Here is an 18,487-nt window from a genome sequence, read left to right on the forward strand (position 1 = left end):
GCGCCCTCTGTACACACACACACTTCTCTTCAAGGCATAGACTCAGGCACCCCCTTTCTAAGCCTCCTACTGGTTAGCTGGCTCCTGGATCCCTCCGAACTTCTGGAGTGGTCCCCTATCCTAGGCAGACCCCTGGGCAGTTTACAGTACTCATGACACTGCTTTCCTGGAAACTTCTGCCCCGGCAGCTCCACTCAGTCCACAGCACACTGGATCCCTCTCTGCAGCTCAGCTCAACCTTCTGTCCTCTAAGCCGACCGCCAAGGACACCTTTCCTGACGCAGACAGGAGAAGAGACAGACTCCTCCTGGGACTTTGCTTCCCGCCAAAGACCTCTGTCGTGTGCTCCCCTCAGACTTATATCCCCTCCCAGGATGCACTGCGGCAGATTCTGCCCTCTGGGGTAGATACAAGCCCTGGTGTGCTATTGGTCAGGTTTCCTCCACTGTCCAATGAGAGCCCTCATTGGACACAGTGGGGAGACACCCCAAGCTCAACAGGCACACCTGACAGCCTAGCTGAACAATCAAGGCCCCCCCCCCCTTCCCTGATAAGCAGACAGGGCCACCCATATATTTTTCCTAGTACCTACCTAGGAGGGTGCTACATCAATATGTAGGTCAGGAAAATGTTGCATACATTTACAAATACTTAGAAAGCGTTTCTGTTAAGTCAATCCCTGCAAAATGTGTTCCCCAACTCTATACTATCTGACCTCCAAATTTAAGGCATAAATAGCAGTGAATACACTGAGAGCCGGATTGCCCTGCAGGAACCCTCATTCTTCTTAAAGGTACACTGAAACACCCAAAGCCCTACATTGTTTAAGGCAGCCCAAGACCAAATCCAACAAAGCACGATATGGAAGGTGCATAGATCTATTTTTCTTTGCCAGAAAATGCATAGATCAATTATTAGCTAGCATTGGAAAGATGCACATGTGCAGGACAAAATGCAAAATTCTCCAGCACACAATACATGCGTAAGGCCCCATCGTCACCCTCATCATAATAACCGCTAACCAATCCCAACCCTTTTACCCCAACTAAACACACTTGTTTGAGTAAAATTGGCCGTAGCGACCATTTATTAAACCAATCACAAAATATAACAAACATTCATTAAAAAAGGAAACAAAATAATAATACAATAACAAGAAACATAAGGTTGCTGATCTTTGGAGGCACCAAATATCAATTATCCACTTTGTATCTGTGTAACTACTTACACCACACCGGCTTGGGGATGACCTCTATATTCTGCAGATACCTCACAATTTTAACTTACCAGTTAACAAACCATTACCTGGCATGTACTCACGATACTGCAGTCCCAGGGTCTTCAGTGTCTCCCCTCTCAGTCAGCTTCCCTGGACCTCTGGGTTCAGCTCCTCTCAACCACTCCTCTGGCCCTCAGGACAAACTCCTGCGACCGCATGGCACCTCTACACAGGAGGAGGAGGCAGCCGCCCCCCTCCCTCCGGGACTCCACTCTCCAGCCAAAGACCCCGCAGCACATGTGCTCCTGGCTTTTATACAGTATCCCAGAATGCACCAAGGCGACCTGCCCTCGGCCCTCTGCCAATCACCTGGACATATCAAAAGCCTATGCACCCATTCGTCAGGTTTCCTCCCACTGTCCAACATGCCTCCCTATTGGACCAGCGTGAAACACTCTCCAGACTGAATGAATCGTATACTGAGCACAATGAGCAGACCTCACTAACAGATCCTGCTCTCTAATAGGCAGAGAGCAATATAAATTTTCCTGCAGCCCCTCTGGTAAGCAGACAGAGCTCAAAAATATACTCTCTCACTAGCACCTACCTAGGAGGGTGCTACATATGAACATCTAACACTAACCTATCTAGCCCTGTAAAGAAGATCTCAGTATACATACCTTTTTTGAAGCTGATCTGACCCGTTCCCACGCTGAGATGTCAGCCATGGCTTCGCTGTGTAGGTGGGTGGAAAGGACACAGCTGATAACGGAAGCCCCACAGTAAGTCTATGGGTGACGTCACTCCCCATTCATTTCACAGCTCTTGTCGGCCATGTCCTTCCGCCGCTGGAGGTCGGGTCGCATCGGCTTCAAAAAAGGTATGTATACTGATTTCTCCTTTACAGGGCTAGATAGGTTAGTGTTAGATCATGGAGATCTATAGATGCAGGGATTTTAGTTTTAGGGTAAAAAAAAGATCATCAAGAAGGTCAATTCAAGAAAGATCATGTGCAATATACGCATGAGCAGATCCTCACATTATTGGTGTGACCACTTTTGTGTTATTGGGGAATTTAAAAAAAAAAAAATCTCATTCTTGGTGAATTCCTCCATGGCTTTAACAATATATTACTCTACTGTCAAGTTGCGTCATCACTGATTGGTAGTGCCCCTATTCTACCACCAGATGGCAACCTATTACACTGTTCATCTATATGAGCACTGCATGGGAAAAAGTCACCTGTTTTACTTAAAGAAGAACTCTGGTCTATACTTAAACTTTTCTAGAGTTTAGAGTGGCAGAATGTGTTTAGATCCTTGGTAGGACTCGTTATATCTTGTATTCCAAGGCAAAGCTTTTAAGACCTGAGCAATTCAAACTGAACATATAAGCACAAAGATGCATAAAGTCCACATATGATATCATGTTTGATGTCATTTAGTGTGTAACATTGAATATGGTCGTATTCCGCACCTTAATGTTGTGCCTCACTGATCAATATGGTGATTTGGCATGGCCAAAGTTTTACAGAAAAACCCAGGATCTGTAAAAACCTCAGCTGCTTGGATTTCTGCATCTACCAATCATTTTGGTTGTGGATTTATTTTTATATTTTCATATTAGCTGATCTTCTAAACCACACCTACATTACCTTGCACCTTGCCCTTCATTTACAGTGGTTGAAAACCCTTACATATACCCAGTGAAGTGGCTGGCCTCAGGTGATACACAGAGATGAAACAAATCCTCCTACATAAGTTGTACCTGTTTATCTGCGGTCTTCTCTTCTCTACAGCAATTCGAAATCTAGGATTTATTCAGCTTGTCTGAACTGTCAGAAAAAAGGGAAAGGAGAGCTAAAATTACACACTGCAGGGCTCAGTGAGAAGAGCTCTGAGAGCTGATTGGATGGAAGGGACACACTTCCCTCCACACAGCACACAGGAACAGAGCTGAGACTGTCACTCTGCTGGAGTTTGCTGTTAAGTTAATGCTGACATCTGCTGCAGATGACACGTGCAGTGCGTTTTGAACACAGTGCCCACAGAAAGCAGGATTCCCGCACCATGTTCTGGTGTGCCCTAAAAGTGAGGTTAATACCCCGGTTTATACTAGATCATGGTGTGGGAAACCCACAATCCATGTGCGTTTCCCGATATCAGGACAATATCCCCCCGGACATTATCCCCCGGGAAAACATCCCCCTGGACATAATCCCTCCGGGACAACATCCCCCGGCAATATCCCCCGGGACATAGGGTTAGGGTTAGAGGGTTAGGGTTAGAGGGGGGATATTGTCTAGCTAGGGCAGTGATGGCGAACCTTGGCACTCCAGATGTTTTGGAACTGCATTTCCCATGATGTTCAACTACACCGCAGAGTGCATGAGCATCATGGGAAATGTAGTTCCAGAACATCTGGGGTGCCAGGGTTCGCCATCACTGGTCTAGGGGGATATTGTCCAGGGAGGATATTGTCCGGGGGGATGTTGTCCTGGGGGGATATTGTCCGGGGGGATGTGGTCCAGGGGGGTGTTGTCCTGGGGGGATATTGTCCTGTGGGGATATTGTCCGGGGGGATATTGTCCTAGAATCGCGTTTCCCACACCATGTTCAAAACGCACTGTCCTTGCAATCTGCAGCAGCTGTCAGTGCAATGTTACTGGCACCCCAAGCACAGGTCACAAACGCAGTGCGCTTGCCTGCACCGGATTGCATGGTACAATACTTCCATGCATTCACTACTTTGGTGGGATTTGAGCCCATTGAAAATGAATGAGCTCAAATCGCACTGCACGGAATCACATGTGAATTGCACAGGAGTGTGGTGCAATTCATAGGCGATTCATAGTGTGAACCTAGCCTTAGGCCTCTTTCACACGGAGTGGACCGTATTGCGATCCGCTCCTGCATTTTTTTATTTTTTTACGGACACGGATGACACCTGTGTCATCTGGTCCGTATGTCCGCATATTATCCCATCTGTTTGCGGATGATATACGGACATAATGTATGTCTATGGGATTGCGGATGTCAGTGGATGACACCGCTGACATCCGATTTTGTGTCCTTTCCGTTTTCTAAACGGAAGAAAAAATAGGGTTCTGTTCCGTTCCAAAAAACGGAACAGAGCTGAAAGGACACAAATCGGATGTCAGCAGATGGTCATCCGCTGACATCCGCAATCCCATTGACCTGCATTATGTCCGTATATCATCCGCAAAAAAAAGGGATGATATACGGAAATGCGGATCGCCCGTGTGAAAGAGGCCTTAGGCTCCATTATAAACAAGCAAAAAATTGGGGGAGCAAACCCTGAACATGTATATCTAAAGCCGGTGCAGCTATGGACCAAGCAACATGTATATTAAAAAAGAATAGCGCACACATGCAAAAGAAATGACTCTCAAATATGGAGACAATCCATAAATAAAAATGGGGATTTAGTCCCACCATATGGCTATATAGTGCTCAAGCCCACCACTACGTCAAAGTACCCCATTATCAGTGGGTCCTACACTATCCATAAAAAGGGGTGAATCCAGCCTCTCTAACCCTTGGAGACAACACTCCTTGCTGGGATAGATGCGCTAATGCACTACAAGGGACTCCTCCTATATCTACTTGATAGTGGACACTGATAGAGTACAGGTGTGTGTGTGTGTGTGTGGGGGGGGGGGTGGGGTGCTCAACCTCAGAAGTCTGGTCAGACCGAAGACATAATAAACAAGCAAAAAATTGGGGGAGCAAACCCTGAACATGTATATCTAAAGCTGGTGCAGCTATGGACCAAGCGATATGTATATTAAAAAAGAATAGCGCACACATGCAAAAGAAATGACTATTAAATATGGAGACAATCCATAAATAAAAATGGGGATTTGGTCCCACCATATGGCCATATCGTGCTCAAGCCCACCACTATGTCAAAGTACCCCATTATCATATTCTCCATATTTGATAGTCATTTCTTTTGCATGTGTGCGCTATTCTTTTTTAATATACATGTCGCTTGGTCCATAGCTGCACCGGCTTTAGATATTCATGTTCAGGGTTTGCTCCCCCAATTTTTTGCTTGTTTATTATGTATTCGGTCTGACCAGACTTCTGAGGTTGAGCACCCCACCCCCCACCCCCCACACACCTGTACTCTATCAGTGTCCACTATCAAGTAGATATAGGAGGAGTCCTTTGTAGTGCATTAGCACATCCATCCCAGCAAGGAGTGTTGTCTCCAAGGGTAAGAGAGGCTGGATTCATCCTTTTTCATGGATAGTGTAGGACCCACTGATAATGGGGTACTTTGACGCAGTGGTGGGCTTGAGCACGATATGGCCATATGGTGGGACTAAATCCCCATTTTTATTTATGGATTGTCTCCATATTTGATAGTCATTTCTTTTGCATGTGTGCACTATTCTTTTTTAATATACCTTAGGCTCCATTCCCAACGATGCAGTTTGCTTTTGAGCGTTTCTGCAGTGCTTTTTGCATTTTTACCGCATTTTGCCACGATTTGTGTTTTTTTTTGGCAAATTTGTTGTTGGGCAGATTAAAAAATCAAATCATAGTAACGCGGTAAAAAGGCACTACATGCTTTTGGCAAGCTTCTTCATTGAAGTCTTTTGAACCAAAAAAAAAAAAAAAAGCAAATGTATTGTTTTTGTCTTAGATACTTGTATTTTATCTTTGTGGATTTAATAAATTTATACTTTTTTTATACATATAATTGTCCGCACCCCTCCTTCTATGGCCCTTAAAATCAAATCTTATTATAATTATTTTTTTTTTTTTTTTGTTCCTTATCACAGCACATTATGCACCATTCACCTCTGGACGTGTCGGGGGTGTCAGCCGCCTTCCCTGTATTTCTGGATTTTTATTACCTGTGGGGTAAAGCTGCATTTTTGGCTTATCTTGAGCAGCCAGTTTCTCTTTCTTCTGCGCCTGTCATTGAACGCCTGAGTGACTCTAGAAGTGTCACAATGAGAAGAACTTGTTCTGCACACTCATAATTCCCTTTAAAAAATGCCCAAACACAGAGAGGGGGGGTTACTCATTAACTTGCCCAACTTCAGCCGCTCCTTAAGTGAAATAGATTTGACCTTCACACTCGTCCCTCAGCCTTTTTTTTTTTTTTCCAGCACAGCAACCTCCTCCTCTGCCTCCTCCCTGCCCACATTCTCTCTACCTCCCCCAGCTCAAAAACAAGTTTGTTTAATAGCCACAGGTAATACGGGGTCTGAGAGTTCTGCGACAGCGAGACGCCCACCGCCATCCGACTTCCCAGGTAAGGACATTCATCCGGCTAAAAAATACATTTAGCTCCATAGGAGGAAGGGTTAAAGATTGCTGCAGCTGGATAAAGAGTTGTCTGTGGTTGTCGTAATAAGGTAAGAGCGATTATTCCGTGCTAATTATTACATACTAATTATTATGTGCTAAACACGCTAATGCATAGCTACTTATTATACGCAGAGGTATTGATGTTGAATAAAAAGTTCAATCAGAATTCGCTGCAATGGGTCACTGATATATGAATATTTTGCAGGCGTATTCTTCCTGTACTTCCATCGCTGGTAACATTAATGGTTAATCAGCCTAGACGGATAAACCTCATCTGGGTCATATTAGGTTGGCCATAGATGGTTCAAATCTTGGCTGATTCTTGCTGAAATTCAAAATGTTAATGAGCAGGCTGAAAGTTGTTCGATCGATCAACATGGGTTTAATCAGCCGGCAGGATTCGCTTGCAACTATCGCAAAGGGCTGCTATAGCCGCTAGCGATAATCACTGTCTTCTCCTGGCGGGGGCGGCTTCCCCGCTTTCCACCCCCGGAAAAAAGACAATTGCTTGGCAGAAGGGATTCCCCCGTCAACACCATTGTTGATGAAGGAATTGTGCAAATTGTGCAACCACGGGTTGCAGGAAAGCAGGGCTTTTTTCAGCGGGAACCCAGGGGAACGCAGTTCCGGCACCTCCAACACTCAATGTATTTAATGGCAAGGTGTGTTGGAGGGTCTATTGATGCAGGCTGCTGAGGAATCTATAGTCGATGGTGGGAGTCTATATTTTGGGGGGGGCCTATTGTTGCTGGGTAGGTCTATCGTTGTTGGCTGGGGGGGTCTTATGTTGCTGGGTGGTCAATTGTTGCTGGGAGGGATCTACTGTTGAGGGAGAGGTCTATTGTTGCTGGCTGCTGGAGGGTCTTTTGATGTTGGCTGCTGGGAGATCTTTTGTTGCTGCTGGAGGTCTATTGTTGCTGGGTAGGTCTATCGTTATTGGCTGGGGCGTCTTATGTTGCTGGGGGGGTCAATTGTTGCTGGGAGGGATCTACTGTTGAGGGAGAGGTCTATTGTTGCTGGCTGCTGGAGGGTCTTTTGATGTTGGCTGCTGGGAGATCTGTTGTTGCTGCTGGAGGTCTATTGTTGCTGGGGTGGTATTTTGTTTTGGGAGATCCATTGTGGCTGGGGGGGGGGGGTCTGTTGTGTGGGTGATCTATTGTTTCTGTGGTGGGGTCTGTTGTTGCTGGGGGAGTCTATTGTTGCTGGGGTGGGATCTATCAAATTCCATACAAATTACTTAGTAGCACAAAACGATACTTGCTTCTGTATATATTAAAAGAGGGGGTACTGGGAGGTGGGTAGGGGGTGCAGCCAAGAGACAGTTCTCAGAGATTGGTAGCGGGCAGAGACAAAGGGTGACCCAAAAGCAGTGGCGGAGCTAGACTTTTAAAACAGGGGTGGCAAGGTATTATTTTGGGGAGTCAATATAGTGCGATATTTTTTTTGCAGCGGATCCTCTTCGTCGCGCATTTTTAGTAGTGCAGAGTTAATACAGCGTGCCCCCATGCAATGCTGAGTTACTACAGTGTGCCCCCATTCAATGCAGAGTTACTACAGCGTGCCCCCATTCAATGCAGTGACCAGTGTGCCCCCCATCAATGCAGTGACCAGCGTGCCGTGTCCCCTTCAATGCAGGGACCAGAGTGCCGTGTCCCCTTCAATGCAGTGACCAGCATGCCCCCCATCAATGTAGTTCACTACATTGATAGGGGGGTACGCTGGTCACTACATTGATGGGGGGGCATGCTGGTCACTACATTGATAGGGGGTACGCTGATCACTACATTGATGGGGGGCATGCTGGTCACTACATTGATGGGGGGGCATGCTGGTCACTACATTGATAGGGGGTACGCTGATCACTACATTGATGGGGGGCATGCTGGTCACTACATTGATGGGGGGGTGCGCTGGTCCCTACATTGATGGGGGGCATGCTGGCAGCATGCCCCCCACCAATATAGTGACCAGCGTACCCCCCATCAATGTAGTGACCAGGCCAGCATCCATCAATGTAGTGACCAGCGTACCCCCCCCATCAATGTAGTGACCAGCGTACCCCCCCATCAATGTAGTGACCAGCGTACCCCCCCATCAATGTAGTGACCAGCGTACCCCCCCCCATCAATGTAGTGACCAGCATGCCATGTCCCCATTCAATGCAGAGACCAGAGAGACTTACCTAAGGTAGAAAAAGAAGAACACAGCCTGACACATCCATCCCACATGTTCAGTATGCCCGGCCCGCAGCTAGTTCTCTTGACCGAGCGGTGAGCGCGGCACAGCGAACCAATCACGTTGTGAGTAGCGGAACAGCGAACCAATCAGGTGTGCAGGCACACATTGATTGGTTAGCTGTACAGCTGCTCATGGCGCCGCTGCTGCCCACCGCTCAGTCAGGAGAACTAGTTGCAGGCGCCCACGCTCTATCGTTCAGCGAATGAGTGTAATGTTTTCAGCCATCGGGGTGGCAACAGGGGTGGCAAGGACTTAGTCTGGGGTGGCAATTGCCACCCCAGCTAGCCCTCTGGCTCCGCCACTGCCCAAAAGGGGGAATTCCTGCACCTATTCTCTGAGAAACAAAGAAATTTGAACTTTCTATGGCCGGCCATAGCTATTACCCTGATTACGCTGATGGAGACCAGTACGGTTGTTAAGGTCACGGTACTGGAAGTGAGGACGTGTAAATACTGTCCTTTATAGGAAGGCAATGCTGTGTCTTTCCATATACCTCCCAGGTGAATTCTCTGCACCAACTTCTCTACAACTAAGGGTCCTTTCACATGGGCTTTCCGCCCGGTGGACTCAGTTTTGCGGATCGATCCCTGCTGAGCAGGCGGATGACAGCTCCATCTCCGCTCACTGTGCTGAGACAGACCTGTCAGATCCCCGCTCTCCTCTATGGGAGATCGAGTGAAAACAGACCACCTGTCTATTTTAATCCGATCCTATCCAATCCGATCCTTCAGACGGATGGAAAATAGGGTTTCCATCCGTCTGGATTTCCCGGACAGGATCGGATAGCAGCGGGTGTCAGCAGACATGTCACCGCTGACATCCGCTGCCCCATAGGGGTGCAAGAAGCATTCGATCAGTCCGCCTGAAAAACTGACAGGCGGACCAATTGGAAAGCCCGTGTGAAAGGGGCCTTAAACTCGAACTAAAGTTTAGTAGCAGGCAGCTCTTTATTACAGAAGAGACTCGCAATGGAGTCGATTTGGTAAAACCTTCAGAGTGCAAAATCTAGTGCAGCTGTGTACGGTAGCCAATCAGCTTCTAACTTCAGCTTGTTTAATTAAGCTTTGACAAAAAAAAAAAAAAAACTGGAAGATGATTAGTCTTCATGCTAATTTACACTGAGCCATGCATGCACAGCTAAGCGTTTTCGGGACACTGGCTATGCCAGATTGACTGACTCCCATGCGCATGTGCGGGCGGCATTCCTCCACATACCAATAAAGAGCCCGAAAGCCCAGCACCTGGAAGTGATCAAGAAGAAGATGACAAGGGATGTAACTGCCACATTGCTAGAAGGTGAAAGCAAGTATTTATGGAGGTTTAGTTTAGTGGCTTTAAATTTTACAGTATGTGGCATGAATGAAGGCTGTCAAGTGTAAACACAGAAGCCAGATTTCTGTGTTTACAAGTGATAGTGGTGAGCAGGGAGCAGAGGGCCTGAGCCAGAGCTGCTGGAACTCCACCAAGTTCCAGCTGAAAAAAAAAAACCCTGCTGTCAACTGTCTGCTTAGTTTTAAGAGCAGAACCCCCCCCTAACCATCATTTACAAAGATTTATAATTGTGGTTTCAGATTCTGGAATAGAAGAAAATGTTTTAATCCTGCAGAGTTTTTTCAATCAGAAATCCTCATTCTCACTTGCATTGATAGGAGAACACACCCTGATTAATCTGTGCTATATCGCTAGGAATAAACTGGGGCTGCCATACACACCTCAAAATTTGGCTGAATCCTGCTGGATTGCCTAAAATTCAAGCCACGAGTGTCCAAATTGGCACCAACCTCCTCAACAAAAATTGAATAAAAATGATCTGAACTGGGTGGAAAATGATTGGCCAAACACTACAGTGACAGCATGTTTTTAGCTGCTTTCACTTTCCAAAGTATTCAGGCAACCACAGGCATTGAAGCTGTCTGAATACAATAGCCGGCAGGGTGATTCCTCCATCTATGTTGTTTAGCATAGCTGGGGGAATATTTTGATTTTCTTACACACACCATACAAGCTGGGCAAGAGAAATCTATGTGTGTATGGTTAGTCTTACACTGGGTGAAAAACTGTCAGATAGAGTCTGCATCCAATCAGATGCAGGCACTAATCAGGTATTCTGACAGCCACGAGCGCCTGCTGTCAATATACAGTAGTCGGCTGTTTAGCATGGATGGGATAAGAGGTTTGATTTCTTTCATTTCACCTGCAAGCTGAAATCTATCAGTGCATGGCCAGTTTAAAGTTACATAGTTAGTCTGGTTGAAGAAATACCATCTAGGTCGGGGGTCTCAAACTGGTGGCCCTCCAGTTGTTGCAGAACTACAATTCCCATGAGGCATTGCAAGGCTGACAGTTACAAGCATAACTCCTATAGAATAGAATTCAGCAGGCTGGTTGATCAACTTGGTTACAATAGATCAACTTGGGTACATTTAGCCTGCCCAATAATGGTTCGAATTTCAGCCGGTGCTGAAACAGCCGAGATTGGAACTGTGTATGGACAGCCTAACTCGCGCCTCTGAAAAGACTAAGGTCCCTTTCACACAGGCGGACCGTTCAGATCCGCCTGTCCGTTTTTTTGGCGGATCTGAACGGTCACCCCATGCATCCCTATGGGGCATCGGATGTCAGCAGAGACATGTCCGCTGACATCCGATCCGTCAAATCTGGACGGATGGAAACCCTATTTTCCATCTGTCCAGCAGATCGGATGAGAACGGACCTACGGTCCGTTCCCATCCGATTCCCCCATAGAGATGTATGGGGAACTGACAGCTGTGTCTCCGCACACAGTGCAGAGAACAGCTGTCATCCTCCTGCTCAGCGGAGGATTGGCGGATCGCCCGCGGAGTCCGTCCGACGGACGGGCTGTGTGAAAGGGGCCTAAATTTGAACCGTATAGTAAGTTCCGGTTCACACATATGCAATGTGAGACATCGCATGCTATGCCTGTGCAATGCGAATTCAGCCATACAGATTTCATGACTGAATTTGCATCGCATTCGGACCAAAGTCGCGCAGGACCCTTGTTTTGGTCTGCACCAGAATGTGCCAGAATGTGAACACCCATGAGATCCGATTCCTGTCCGAACTGACAATTCGCACTGCGATATGCGAACTAGTCTTGGGGTGTCGTTAACTTTGTATTGACACTCCCAGCAGTTCGCATATGGCAGTGAGAGTCGGGTGCGATGTGGGAACCCACAGTGGATTCGCACGGTTCCTGCATTGCACCAATGTAAATCTACAAGTAAGAATCTGGCGATGTTTGTGCCCCTTGGCCATAGGTGAGCTATGTCCAGATAGACAACAAGCTGGAAAACATTATTATGTTTGCTGACTCATTACTGATACGGATATCTTTAAGAAACTGTTTATATGCTGGAGTGGAAACTTTTTCTAAGTAAAGTTTACTGGGTTGGGAATTTTCACAAATTCAAACACAAGTGAACCCATTTAGCAAAGAATGGCAGCTGTAAAAGATATGACCATTGACTGATTGCTTTTAAAGAGGAGGTAAACTTGTTTTTTATTCAAACGGCTGACAGGCAGGGTATTTACAGTATGATAGAAGAGACCCTATTGGTCTTTTCTCCCAAAAATGCATCCTTCTGCCTTTCGGCTGTCATGTTCACTGAGCCGCGCATGCGTAGCTCAGCGAACACTTATGGCCCCCGATCCGTGCCGCGGTGACTTGACTCATGTGAGCATCCGCCGGAGTGGCGTCAGCGCGTCCTGGCCTATCAAATGGCCAAAGGCACGGGATCCACAAGAAAGACCGGGTGAAGATGGAAGCATCGGGGGCCTGCCGGATTGGTCCCAGGGATGTATGGGAGGACACCATATGACAGATAAGTCTGCCATAATGCTGTGCATACTAGTACATTATAGCATAACCCACCTGGGGGGCCTTTAACCACTGAAGGACCAGGCCTATTTCTGACACATGTTGTTTACAAGTTAAAATCAGTATTTCTTGTTAGAAAATTACTTAGAACCCCGAAACATTACACATATACATATATATATATATATATAATATATATATATATATATATATATATATATATATTTTTTTTTAGCAATTTTTTAGCAAAGAATCTGGAGAATAAAATGGCGGCCGTGGCAATATTTTATGTCTCCCGGTATTTGCGCAGCAGTCTTTCAAATGCAATTTTTTGGGAAAAAATACACAAATCTGGAGAATAAAATAGCGGCCGTTGCAATATTTTATGTCTCACTGTATTTGTGCAGCGGTCTTTCAAATGCAATTTTTTTGAGAAAAAATACACTTCACTGAATTAAAAAAAACTAAACAGTAAGGGCCGGTTCACACTATTGCGAGTGCGGCAATCGCATGTAATTCGTATAGCACTGCTCCTTCATTACATGCGATCTCCTGTGCGGATGCAAATTCAGCCATACACTTTGTATGGCTGAAATTCGCACTGCACCCGCACAAAAGACGCACAGGACCCTTTTTTTCCAGCCGCATCAGGATCGGATTGCACAGTGGTTCATACTTGTGCGATCCGATCCTGTGCGAACTGTCAAATTGCACTGCGATATGCGATCAAACTGGGGGTGTTGTTAACATTTAATTGACACCCCCTGCATATCGCATATGGCAGTGGGAACTGCCAGATGTGCGTTTGCGATGCGGGAACAGGCTGCGAATTCGCAGCCTTCCCGCATCGCACAAGTGTGAACCGGGACTTAAGGTAACCCAATTTGTTTGTATATTGTGCAAGATGATGTCACGCCGAGTAAATAGATACTTAACATGTTACAGTTTAAAATTGCGCACACTCGTGGAATGGCAACAAACTATGGTACTTAAAAAATCTCCATAGGTAACATTTTAAAATATTTTAACGGTTACCAGTTTAGAGTTACAGAAGAGTTCTTTTGCTAAAATGATTGCTCTCACTCTAGCGATCGCAGCAATACCACACATGTGTGATTTGAACACTGCTTACATTGGCGGGCGCGACTTACGTATGCGTTTTCTTTGGGACGCGAGCACGACGAGACAGGGGCGCTTTAAAAATTATTTTTTTTTTTTATTTAAATATTAATGTTTTTCACTGTTCCTTTAAAAAAAAAAAAAATCTGATCACTTTTATTGCTGTCACAAGGAATGTAAACATCCCTTGTGACAGTAATAAGCAGTGACAGGTATTCTTTACAGAGGGATCTGGGGTCTAAAAGACCCCAAATCCCTCATTTGCACTTAAAAGTATTTAAAATGCCAAAATAGGCATTTTTGAATACTTTAAGTTTTTATAAATCGGCGCCACGGGCAGCCAAGTAAACCGAAAGTGACGTCCCTTCTGGGTTACTTCATCTGGCTTTGTTCGGGCTTTGTTCGGAATGGGAGACCTGGGCAGAGCTGCAGAAGGTGGCGGGAAGGGGGGAATGTCCATTCCTGCTCCTTGTGATAACAACCGCATCAGTTGTTATCACCAGAAAGCCAACCGCCGGCTCTAAAAAATGGTACCAGGGTGATGCCTCTAGCTGCAGACATCATCCCGGTACAAGCACTTCTTGAAGCCGACATACAAGTACCTCGGTTTGCAGGAAATGGTTAAAAAAAAAAAAAATACAGCAGACTTTACTTCCGCTTTAAGGGCAATCATGGTAAGAACATGCACATTCAGGTTGTCTGAGCCTGTAGGTTTATGCAGTGATAAGCCACCCCTAGCACCAGCTTTATCTTGGGATGGCAAAATGGAGACTGAGAATGGTCAGGGGGCGTTCGAAGAAGAAGCTGCAGAATGCCCACAGACATGTTTGTCTGCATTTATATATATATATATATATATATATATATATATATATAGTATCTCACAAAAGTGAGTACACCCCTCACATTTTTCTAAATATTCTATTCTATATTTTCATGTAACAACACTGAAGAAATGACACTTTGCTACAATGTAAAGTAGTGAGTGTACAGTTTGTATAACAGTGTAAATTTGCTGTCCCTTCAAAATAACTCAACACACAGCCATTATTGTCTAAACCGCTGGAAACAAAAGTGAGTACACCCCTAAGTGAAAATGTCCAAATTGGGCCCAATTAGCAGTTTCCCCTCCCCGGTGTCATGTGACTTGTTAGTGTTACAATGTCTCAGGTGTGAATGGGGAGCATGTGTGGTAAATTTTGTGTTATCTCTCTTACTCTCTCATACTGTTCACTGGAAGTTCAATATGGCACCTCATGGCAAAGAACTCTCTGAGGATCTGAAAAAAATAATTGTTGCTCTACATAAAGATGGCCTAGGCTAAAAGAAGATTGCCAAGACCCTAAAACTGAGCTGCAGCACGGTGGCCAAGACCATACAGTGGTTTAACAGGACTGGTTCCACTCAGAACAGCCCTCGCCATGGTCGACCAAAGAAGTTGAGTGCACGTATGAGTGCTGCCAGCATTGCTGCAGAGGTTCAAGGGGTGGGGGGGATCAGCCTATCAGTGCTCAGACCATACGCCGCACACTGCATCAAATTTTTCTGCATGGCTGTCGTCCCAGAAGGAAGCCTCTTCTAAAGATGATGCACAAGAAAGCCCGCAAACAGTTTGCTGAAGACAAGCAGACTAAGGACATGGATTTCTGGAACCATGTCCTGTGGTCTGATGAGACCAAGATAAAAGTATTTGGTTCAGATGTGTCAGGTGTCAAGCGTGTGTCAAGTGTCCTTTTCTGGGGCTGCGTGAGTGCTGCTAGAACTGGGGAGCTACAGTTAATTGAGGGAACCATGAATGCCAACACTAATACTGTGACATACTGAAGCAGAGCATGATCCCCTCCCTTTGGAGACTGGGCCGCAGGGCAGTATTCCAACATAACGACCCCAAACACACCTTCAAGTGGACCACTGCCTTGCTAAAGAAGCTGAGGGTAAAGGTGATGGACTGACCAAGCATGTCTCCAGACCTGAACCCTATTGAGCATCTGTGGGGCATCCTCAAACGGAAGGTAGAAGAGCGCAAAGTCTTCAACATCCACCAGCTCATCATGGAGGACTAGAAGAGGACTCCAGTGGCAACCTGTGAAGCTCTGGTGAACTCCATGCCCAAGAGGGTTAAGACAGTGCTGGAAAATAATGGTGGCCGCACAAAATATTGTACACTTTTGGGCCCAATTTGGACATGTTCAACACAGGGGTGTACTGACTTTTGTTGCTAGTCGACATTAATGGCTGTGTGTTGAGTTATTTTGAGGGGACAGAAAACTTACACTGTTATACAAGCTGTACACTCACTACTTTACATTTCAGCAAAGTGTCATTTCTTCAGTGTGGTTATATGAAAAGATATAATAAAATATTTACAAAAAATGTGAGGGGGATACTAACTTATGTGAGATAATGTATGTGTGTGTGTATATATGTGAATATATATATATATATATATATATATATATATGCACATATATACACTAATTGCCTCTGCTGACTTTTTTTAAAGGTGCAGGTTCTGGGGCTGTCATTCTTTTGCTTGCTTCTCCTCTTGGTGAATCCATGACCTGGAACAAATATGTAGGCAAAAGGCCTATTGTATCTAAAGCCAACAGTTTTTTTTTTTTCAGTTGAGGGGTTAGAAAAAATAAAGCTAAAGTTAGTTAAAAAAAAAAAAAAATGTTATTTCCTACAGCTTTAGTTATGTGACTTAAAGTGATATTAACTAGTGATCGACCAATATAGTTTTTTTAATGCCGATACCGATATTTTGGTCATCGGATATCAGTATCGACCGATATTGGTCAATATTTTCGGACATTTAAAAAAATTTTTTTTTTTTTTTTTTTTACTTTTTTACAGGTACTTTTGTGGAGGGATCTGGGGGTCTAAAAGACCCCAAACCCCTCCTCTGCACTTAAAAGCATTTAAAATTGCCACCAAAGCTGCAAAATCCCTATCTGAATTAGGGACATGAACAGAAGGTGGAGATAGTATTTCTTCCCCAAAAATTGCGTTTGAAAGACCGCTGCGCAAATACAGTGAGACATAAAACATTGCAGCGGTCACCATTTTATTCTCCAGATTCGTGTATTTTTTTCCAAAAAATTGTGAAGGTGGAGATAGAGATATTTTTTGCAGAATACAGGGTATGAACAGCATGTAATACACCATTTATTGATAGTTCTTTATGATGTGGGTTTAGAGACCCTTTAACTGTAATGAAGAGTGTCCCATTAAGTGAAGGCTGCTGGATTCTGTAGAAATCTTCACTGCAGGGCTGCCCTGTCCTCTTCCTGTTGCTGGACTTCCAGCACTGGTGGGGGTGAACATTTTTGGTTTTCCAGGATGAGCAGCACTAAAGATGATCCAACAGGGATATACCCCCTCCTGCCCTCTCCGCCATAGAGAACCTTTCTGTCACTTATTACACTGCCTGTAACACAATCTGTGACTAGGGAAATAATTCTGTGACTGATCAGACTCCATTATTCACAGATTGTGTCACCAACAGTGTTATAGGTGAAAGAACTTTTCTCTATGGAGAAGGGGGCAGGAGGGAGTGTGTCCCCATCAGATCATTATTAGTGCAGCTGAGCCCAGACACTTGAAGCTGTTAAAGCGGTAGTATATTAAAAAAAAAAAAAAAACCCTGCAAGACAAAGGCATAATGAGCTAGTATGCATCGCATACTAGCTCATTATGAAATACTTACCTTAGAACGAAGCCCCGACACGGACCCCCGGACACCGCTGTGGGAGCTGACATGATCCCTCGGTGTCTCTTCCGGGTTTGGCGGCTCAGGCGCTGTGAGTGGCCGGAGCCGCGATGACGTCACTCCCGCGTGTCATTTTCCGGCACTTCCTGGCAAGGAACTCTGAAGGTCCGCCATCCCCAAACTGTTCCCACAAACTTGGGAACAGCCCAACCCATGAAAAACAACCCACAACATAATCCCCTCTCCATCTAATGATTTGGACCAGTGCACAAAGCAAGGTCCATAAAGACATGGATGAGCGAGTTTGGGATGGAAGGACTTGGCTGGCCTGTCAAGTCCTGACCTCAACCTGATAGAACACCTTTGGGATGAATTAGGGCGGTGACTGTGAGCCAGGTCTTCTCATCCAGTATCAGTGCCTGACATCACAATTATACTTCTGGAAGAATGGTCAAACATTCCCATAGACACACTCCTAAACCTTGAACAGCTGTTATAGCTGCAAAGGGTGGGCCAACCTGATATTGAACCCTACGAACTAAGACTGGAGTGCCATTAAATTTCTGTGTAAAGGCAGGCGTCCCAATACTTTTGACATATAGTATAATATTATGGAAAGATTGCTGTTGAAATGAATGGTCTGGCAACAGAGTATGTTTTAAAAATGCAAGATTTGGTTTCCTAACAAGGAAATCTAATGTATTTTGAAATTTTGCATCTTTAAAAACTTAAATTAGCCAAAATTGAGTCTCACCAAAACTCTACACAATCTGCATTTACTCCTTCTTACCTCATAAGTGAAATCATTTTGGGATAATACTGACCTTCAGCCCTGATGTGACAATCCTTACCATGAACGTGGTCTCGACTGGTTCCCCCTAATTCTGTGTGCACTGGAGCCCTATTAATTTCTATGAGGACAGCCCTAGTCTGACACCTGGAAAAACCACCATGAGTATGATTCCCTTCATACTTCACTCTATTGGAATGAAAGGGGTGTTCACATGATCAGA

The 18,487-nt window shown here is 45.2% G+C and overlaps 1 protein-coding gene across 2 annotated transcripts in view; it reads left to right on the forward strand.

The window, feature by feature from the left end:
• Positions 1 to 6,356: 6,356 nt before the first annotated feature.
• SGK2 (serum/glucocorticoid regulated kinase 2) overlaps positions 6,357 to 18,487 on the forward strand; it is an 87,489-nt gene continuing 75,358 nt past the window's right edge. The window contains exon 1 of one of the 2 annotated variants that reach the window (XM_082272326.1): positions 6,357 to 6,511. The gene's annotated coding sequence lies outside the window, so the exon portion shown is untranslated. Of the gene's footprint in view, positions 6,615 to 18,487 lie in introns of both variants that reach the window. The other variant, XM_082272325.1, reaches the window with a different exon arrangement.

The sequence above is a fragment of the Pelophylax lessonae genome (assembly GCF_965119305.1).
Source record: "Pelophylax lessonae genome assembly, chromosome: 11".
NCBI classification, from domain to species: Eukaryota; Metazoa; Chordata; class Amphibia; order Anura; family Ranidae; genus Pelophylax; species Pelophylax lessonae.